The sequence below is a fragment of the Tupaia chinensis genome, unplaced genomic scaffold (genome assembly GCF_000334495.1).
Source record: "Tupaia chinensis unplaced genomic scaffold, TupChi_1.0 Scaffold000226_1, whole genome shotgun sequence".
NCBI classification, from domain to species: domain Eukaryota; kingdom Metazoa; phylum Chordata; class Mammalia; order Scandentia; family Tupaiidae; genus Tupaia; species Tupaia belangeri.
In genome coordinates, this window is record NW_006159701.1 from 7,895,174 (window position 1) to 7,903,738 (window position 8,565).

Here is an 8,565-nt window from a genome sequence, read left to right on the forward strand (position 1 = left end):
AGTCAGCCATGTGGGAGTCCAGCACCCTTAACCACCAAGCCACCTGCCAGCCCCAGAAATGGAAAATTATTGACGATAACATATGATTAAGCCACTATGCAGTATATTCTGGAGGAGAAATCACATTTTGTATGCTGTGACAATGCTCAGTGAATGAATGAAAATTAATTTTTTTAAAAAGAGGGAAAAAAAGAAATCATGCCTTGTTTTTTTTTTTGGAGAGGGTTTTTTTTTGCTGTGGGACACATGCGCTCACCAGAGAGAGTCAGAGAGACAGAAAGTGAGAAATCGCCCCCCAGGCAGGGATGGCCACACCACAATTCCTTTTCCTCGATTCTCCTCTCAGGATCTTGGGCACACACTCACACGCGCCTGGAGTGAGTTTAAGCCACTGGGTCCGGGACTCGAACCACTGTCGACTATATGAGAGTCCAGTGACATAGCCATTATGCCAACTGGTGGTCCCCAAAATCATGCGCTTTTTTATTTTTTATTTTATTTTTATTTTTATTTTTTTACTATAGGGCACGCACACTCATCAGATGGGAGAGAGAAAGAGAAAAATCACTCCCCTGATGGGGATGGCCTCTCTACAATCTCTTCTCCTGTCTCCTCTTAGGATTTTAGGCCCACATTCACTCATGCCTGGTGTGACCTACAAGTCGTCAGGACTGAGACTCAAACTGCACATTCAGCCATGTAGGATCCAGTACTTTAACCTCCATGCCGCCACCTGGCCCCACAAATTGTGCTCTTTTCTAATGTGCTGCCCATGCTTGTCCAATTGCTCCTTGGATGAGTTCTTAGTCGTGGAATCCCATTAGAAAGTTTGTACCATGGGACTAGTAGTTAGCATAATGGCTATCTCGCTGGACTCCCATATAGTCAACTGCGGTTCAAGTCCCAGACCTGGCGGCTTAAACTCACCCTGGGCGTGTGTGCGTGCGTGCCCAAGATCCGGAGAGGAGAATGGAGGAGAAGGGTTTGTGGCACGGCCATCCCCCCTGGGGGGTGATTTCTCACTTTCTGTCTCTCTGTCTCTCTCTGTCTGGGGAGTGCACACGCCCTATAGCAAAAAACTCTCAAAAAAAAAAAAGAAGAAAAAAGTTTGTACCCAATTCTATTCTCTTAGTGGTGTGAGAGCACACGCTAGGTTTTGAGCTGAGCTTCTTTTCTTCAAATATATCACAATAATGGACAGTCTGTGAATGAAAACTTCTAGCATCTGTGAACTTGCTCAAATGCTTCCAAGTTCCTCAGTTGGAGGGGGCCCTAGGGATCACCAAGGCCACCTGCCCCTAGGGTGCAGGTCTCCATTTCCACAGCATCCAAGCTGGTGCTTCTCTGGCCCAGCAGAACACTTCCCTCAACCGGACATGAACCTCTAGGTGCATCCCTTCCTCCCGCTTGCTTCCCTCTGTTTGCTGACTAGCCCTAGTCTCTTTGAGAGCTCACAGAAGCAATATTATCCCTCTCCTGGGAGATTCTCAGGTGTCTCACTTAATATCCTCTTTCATGTACATTGGATGGGGAGTAAAAAAATGCATCACGAAGTTTATCATTCTGACGGTTTCTAAGTATGCAGTCCAGTGACTCACAGTGTTGTGTAGCCAATCTCTCGGACTTCTTTTGTTTTAATTTATACATTCAATCCCTATACATCACTTAGCTTGTAAAGTGAATTTACCCAACATGAATACACATCACAACAGTCCATCTCAAGATACAAAAATGTGGAACACTTCACAAATTTGCATGTCATCCTTACACAGGGACCTTGCTGATCTTCTCTGTATTGTTCCAATTTTAGTGTATGTGCTGCCAAAGTAAGCACTCTAGTACTTGTTTACCTTGCAAGACTGAAACTTGATAGCCATTAAACAACAACTCCATTTGTTTGCCTTGTGAAGCCCAAATGGAAAACAGAATGCTGAGAAGGCCTAATCCCCAAAGGTTTATATTATCTCATTTTTACAACTGTAATTCTTTTTTTTTTTTTTTGAGAGGTTTTTGCGATAGTGTGCGTGTGCCCGCCAGACAGACAGAGACATAGAGACAGAAAGCAAGAAATCATCCCCCAGGGGGGATGGCCACACCGCAATCCCTTCTCCTCCTTTCTCCTCTCGGGATCTTGGTTGGGCACACACGCACATGCGCCCGGCATGAGTTTAAGCCACCAGGTCCAGGACTCAAACTGCGGTCGACTACTTGGGAGTCCAGTGACATAGCCATTACGCTAACTGCTGGTCCCAATAACTGTAATTCTCACTTTATAGCAGAGAAGAAAGACGAAAAGATTACTTCAAATGTGGGGGCTGGCAGGTGGTGGTGTGATTAGGATGCTGGACTACCACATGACCAACCATGGTTGGAGTCCCAGACCTGGCAGCTTGCTTTCTCACTTTTCCTTTCTCTCTTTCTGAAAGAGAAAGACATAAAATTAAATAAATTATTTTTAAAAATAAGATAACTTAAAATGTATAGGTGAATGACATTTTCATATAGCTTTCAAAATAAGACAGTAGGGGCTAGCAGGTGGCGTTGGTGGTTAAGGGCATTGGACTCCCACATGACCAACTGTGGTTCGAGTCCCAACCTACCTGGCTGCTTGCTTTCTCACTGCCCCCCATCCCTCTCTGGTCAAATTAAAAATAAATAAATAAAGTCAAATAGAATAATTCTTTTAAAAATTAATTAACTAAAATAAGCCAATAAATGCTCAGCTTGTGGGCTATTCAGTAACATAGTGGTTAAAGCACTGGATTCCACATAACTGTATAGTTTGAGTCCTAGACCCAGTGGCTTCAAAAGTGCCAAAATCCTGAGAGGAAAATGGAGAAGGGATTCAGACATGGCCATCCCTCTGGGGTGTGATTTCTTACTTTCTCTCTCACTCTTTCTGGTGAGTGGATACATCCTGTAGCAAAGTTAAAAAAAAAAAAAATGCTAAGCTTATTATTAGAAGTATTGCCAAGTATCTTTTTTTATTATTTAATTACCAAATCAGTGCAAATTCAGGTAGTTCAAGGATCAACTATATTATATTCATTTAATGAATACAGTTTTTGGGTTTTTTTATCATTTATTTTAATTTGATCAGAGAGAGAGAGGGAAAGTGAGAAAGAAAGCTGCCACGTTCAGGACTTGAACCGTTCTTAGCCATGTGGGGGTGTCCAACACCTTAACCACTACGCCACCTGCTGGTCCCTGTTGCCAAGTATGTTTATCCTCATCCCTGAAAATCTGCATATAACTTTTTGAAAAGCTAATTTCTTTCTTCTGTAAGTAAGAGAGAGAGACCCCCTCCAACAGGGTCTTCATTTTACAATCTATCCCCAGTCTCAGGCAGCCCATATAATGGGCATGGAGTATGCCCTGGAAGGTCCTAGGATGCAGACCCAGGACCTTTCCCCTGTGGGTTCAGTTGTCTTAACACATACAACTTTTTTTGGGGGGTGGGGGGAGATTTTCACTATAGGGTGCGTGCGCTCGCCAGACAGAGAAAGACGTAGAGACAGAAAGCGAGAAATCACCCCCCAGAGGGGATGGTCATGACCCAATCCCTTCTCCTCCATTCTCCTCTCGGGATCTTGGGCACGCACGCACACACGCCCCACGTGTTTTAAGCCACCGGGTCCGGGATGCAAACTGTGGTCGGCTACGTGGGAGTCCAGCGACATAGCCATTACGCTAACTGCTGGTTCTGAACACACATACAACTTTTTAAAAACATTTATTTAATTTAATTTTTTATCAGTATTTTAAAATTTGTTGTAGGAGAAAGAGAGAGAAAAAAAGAAAGAAAGCTGCCAGGTCTGGGACTTGAACTGCGGTCAGTTATGTGGGAGTCCAGTGCCTCAACCACCATGCTACCTGCTAGCCCCCACATATAAATTTTGACTAACCAAAACTTTAAGTACTATAGCTTACTATTGACTGGAAGCCTTACTGATAAGGTAAACAGTCAAGTAACATATGTTTTGTATATTTTATGTATCATATACTATATTCTTAGAGTATGCTAGAAAAGTTATTTTAAAATGATAAAGAGAAAGTACACTTATTGCACTGTATTTATTGATACCTTAAGTTTACAGCATCTGTTTACAAGCTGAATTGTCTGTCCTATCTTTTAAAAAAATCCACTTATAAATGCGCCCAATGGGGAGCAGTAGATGGCACAATGGTTATGTTGCTGGATTCCCATATAATGGACCACGGTTCAAGTCCCAGACTCGATGGCTTAAAATTCATGCCAGTGGGAACCAGCAGGTGGTGTGGTGGTTAAGATGCTGGACACTCCCATATGGTCAACCAGGGTTCGAATCCTGAATCTGGCAGCTTGCTTTCTCACTTCCTCTCTCTCTCACTCTCACCCTCTGTCTCTCTGGTCAAATTAAAAAATAAATGAATGAATAAATAAAATAAATAAATAAATAAATAAACTCATGCCAGGTATGTGTGCTTGCGTGCCCAAAATCCTGAGAGGAGGATAAGGTGAAGGGATTGAGGCATGGGGGGGAGGGTATGATTTCTCGCTCTATGTCTCTCTGTCTCTGTCTGTCTCTCTGGCAAATGTACACACTTTATAGCAAAAATCTCTCAAGATAAAAATAAATAAATAAAAGTTAAAAATGAATACATGTACCAAATCAGTGCAAATTCAGGTAGTTCAAGGATCAACTATATTATATTCATTTAATGAATACAGTTATTGTTTTTTTTTTATTTGTTTCCCATTTATCTGTTGATGGATATTTGAGTTGTTTCCACTTTTTTGAATAGTGCTGCTGTGAACTTTAATTTTTGTTAGAGTCCCTGTTTTCAGTTCTTTTGGGCATGTGACCCTGGCCTGTTGATTCACGGATTTCATTGCTTGTCAGGTGTTGGATCATGTTGTGTGTAGGGCTATCCTGTCAGTTCTTGAGGATAGCACTGTAATTCTACATGTGACCATGAGGTGGCGCTAATACAGAGAAAGCACCTCAGCTGGCTTCTCCAGGCTGGGGGGAGGGGGGGAAGCCCCGTGTATACTTGATTCAGCCAAAAGAGCAGCATTTCCTCTAGGGGACCTGTCAAATCTAAGCCCAGAAACAGCAGCTTCACACCCAATACTCCTGTGACTGACCCACTTCCAAATCCCCAGAGAGATTAGGTTGTTCACAACCTGAGAACTTTGTTTTTACTGTAGATAGCTACTTAAGGTTCTACAATAATTGGTTCCTAGCACTTAAAGCACAAGAGATTAGTAAGTGTCTAGGATGTCAAAGTCGTTACAGAAATTTCTTCATAGCTAGTATTTCCTTGGTTATTCTTCAGTTTTAAGAGCTGATTATTTTACAGTTGCAGTGAGTCCAATTCTCACGCCTTGGGGGCACTGTACCATATTTTTCTGTCTTTCCCAGTTCACGCCTAACTGGATTCTTTGCAGCATCGTTTGTAGTGCTAACAGATTGGCAATGGCATCAGTCCATCGATAGGAGATTCTCTGTCTCTCTTTCTTTTTTCTGGCAGTAACCCCAATTTCTAATTTTGGGGATCCATCTCTCCCTCATTCTCAGCCCAGTAGACTGGAGTTGGGTAGGGGCTCCACTCCTGGCTACAGAAGTTAACCATATGGCCAAGGTCTAAGCTAATCATCATTTCTCATCTTTTTGGCCACAGTGATTGGTCACATCAACACGACCAGTGAGCACGAACCTCAGGCTGCTGCAGGGACCACCAAAAGAAGGGACTTTCTCCTTGCTGGTGGGCTTAAGCCTGAGAGGAGTGAGGCTCATTAGCTCTTGAGGACAGGCGACTTTCCTAAGGATCCAGACCAAGGTGGGGTATAGCCTGAAACTAACTCTGACATGGCAGAGGTGGAGCCAGAGATGGAAATTTTCTGAACCCCTGAATTTAGCAACATAACCATTACATCACCTGCTGGGCCCCAGATTTTTTTTTTTAATTAAAAAAGGAAATAAGAGTGGGAGAGACAGAACCCTGTAACTCAGTGGAAGAGACAGCAGAGTAGTTAAAGTTAGCAGCAGCTTTGCTCTCTCAGTTCACAGTCCATGGTTTCTTCTAAGAAGTAACACCAGCAGTGAAAGAAAAGTGTGCTTACTATGGGGGGGATGATGCAAGCCCCAAACAATCTAGAAATGTCCATTGTCTTTTTTTTTTTCTTTTAGAGATTTTTGCTATAGAGCACGTGCACCTGAGTGAGAGAGAGAGACAGACAGAAAGTGAGAAATCTACCCCCTGGGGGAATGGCCCCACAATTCCTTCTCCTCTGTTCTCTCAGGATCTTGGGTATGCATGCACACATGCCTGGCGTGAGTTTTAAGCCACCATGTCCAGAACTCAAACTGCGGTCAGCTGTGGGAGTTCGGTGACATAACCATTATGCCATCTGCTGGTCCTTCCATTGCCTTTTCTTTTTCTTTTTTTTTTTTTTTTGGAGAGGTTTTTTCGCTATAGGGCGCGTGCGCTCGCCAGACAGGCAGAGAGAGACATAGAGACAGAAAGTGAGAAATCACCCCCCCAGGGGTATGGCCACACCGCAATCCCTTCTCCTCCATTCTCCTCTCAGGACCTTGGGCACACACGCACACGCGCCCGGGGTGAGTTTTAAGCCACCGGGTCCGGGACGTGAACCGCGGTCGACTATGTGGGAGTCCATCGACATAGCCATTATGCTAATTGCTGGTTCCCTCCATTGCCTTTTCTGATACCGCACTTAGGGTGACTCTATTGCAGCTGCCTGTTTCCTCATCTTTGTGGTAGATTGTAAACACTGGAGCAGGCAATGTGACCAGCTGTTCCTGGAGGAAGCCCCTGTCTAATACAGAACCCACCTATGATAGATGATGCTAAATACTAAAACAGGAATGAATGAATTAATGGATACCAAAGAAAAAAATCTTTTGAGAGATTTTTGCTATAGGGCACATGCACTCACCAGAAAGACAGAGAGAGAGAGAGAGAGACAGAAAGCAAGAAATCATACCCCAGGGGGGATGGCCACACCACAATCCCTTTTCCTGCATTCTCCTCTCAAGATCTTAGGCATGCACACACACACATACCTGGTGTGAGTTTTAAGCCACTGGATCCAGGACTCGAACCACGGTTGACTACATAGAAGCCCAATGACATAATCATTATGCCATTTGCTGGTCCCACCAAAAAAGTTTTATATTTCATAAATTTTCAGAGCAATTTGAGTAAACACTGATGTAAGGGGGATGATGACCTGTAATCTCCTCACTTATCTCTACTTATTAAAGTTGGCTTGGGCATTTCCCAGCTTTTATCCTGGACATGAAGGAAGCAGTAGGCCAAGCACCTGAGCTGCTGGAGGGAGCCCCTTGGGGCTGGTTGTGCAGCAGTTCTGTTTCCCATTGGAAGTGTTGCCTACTGCGATGATTTTAGATGGTTTTAGGCACACTTTCTTTTAATGATGATGTATTTATAAATTACTTCAATTCACAAAGAAGGCCAAGAGGATGAAAACCTATCCTTTCAGCATCATACCTAGAAGAAAGCCCACCCAAGAAATTTCTCATTCTACAGGGCAGGGATCAGCAAACCATGGCCAGAGTCAAGTGGCCTCAAGCTAAGAATGGGTTTTCCATTTTTCCATTTTTATTTATTTATTTTTTAAGAGATTTTCCCCTAGAGGACACATGTACTTCCTGAAAAGACATAGTGAGAAAAACAGCAAGAAATCACCTCCTGGGGGGGTGACCACACTGCAATCCCTTCTCCTGCATTCTCTTCTCAGAATCTTGGGCACATGTGACAGCATGAGTTTCAAGCTGCTGAGTCTGGGACTTGAAATGTGGTTGGCCACATGGGAGTCCAGTGCCTTAACTGCTGTGCCACCTGCTGGCCCCAGAGGTTTTTCATTATTTATTTATTTATTTTTTTTGAGAGGTTTTTGCTATAGGGTGCATGCACTTTCCAGAAAGACAGAGACAGAAAGTATTAATCACCCCCCCCCGGGGGGATGGTCATGCTGCAGTCCCTTCTCCTCCATTCTTCTTTCGGGATCTTGGACACACACACACATGCGTTTGGTGTGAGTTTAAGCCACCGGGTCCAGGACTAGATGAATATATGTGAAGGGGGTTCTTTTCTGCAAGGCCCAGGTTAGGCCAGGCATTCCTCCTCTCATACCCCTTTTTTTTTTTTTTTAAGTTTATTTATTCTGTGAATGAAAGACACATACACACACGCGCGCAGCACCCCCAATAGCATGCTGACACTGTGATCTACCCCCAACCTTCAACCAGCCCCAGATCATGGACAGGTGTGTGCCTAGCATACTAAGGGAGGTCTCTGGACTTGAACTGGTAACCTTCACATGTGGAATTGCCACGCAGAACATCACTCTTTACAGCTGCACCACCTTCCCCCTTCCCTACTTCTGTCACGTATGGAAGTCTCTATTATGTCCCTATGTTTAATGCCTCTCTCCTTAAGTAGATTGCAAGTGGCATGAGGACAGGGACAGTCGTTCCAGCTGGCCACATGGGACCAGTCTACTCTGTGCTGGTGGGAGGCCACTAGAGCAGGATG

At 44.0% G+C, this 8,565-nt stretch overlaps 1 non-coding gene across 1 annotated transcript; it reads right to left on the bottom strand.

Annotated features, from left to right (window-relative positions):
* Positions 1 to 1,727: 1,727 nt before the first annotated feature.
* Positions 1,728 to 1,834, bottom strand: LOC114007754 (U6 spliceosomal RNA). Its single transcript, XR_003549340.1, has one exon. It is a non-coding gene; the product is annotated as a U6 spliceosomal RNA (small nuclear RNA).
* Positions 1,835 to 8,565: the final 6,731 nt, after the last annotated feature.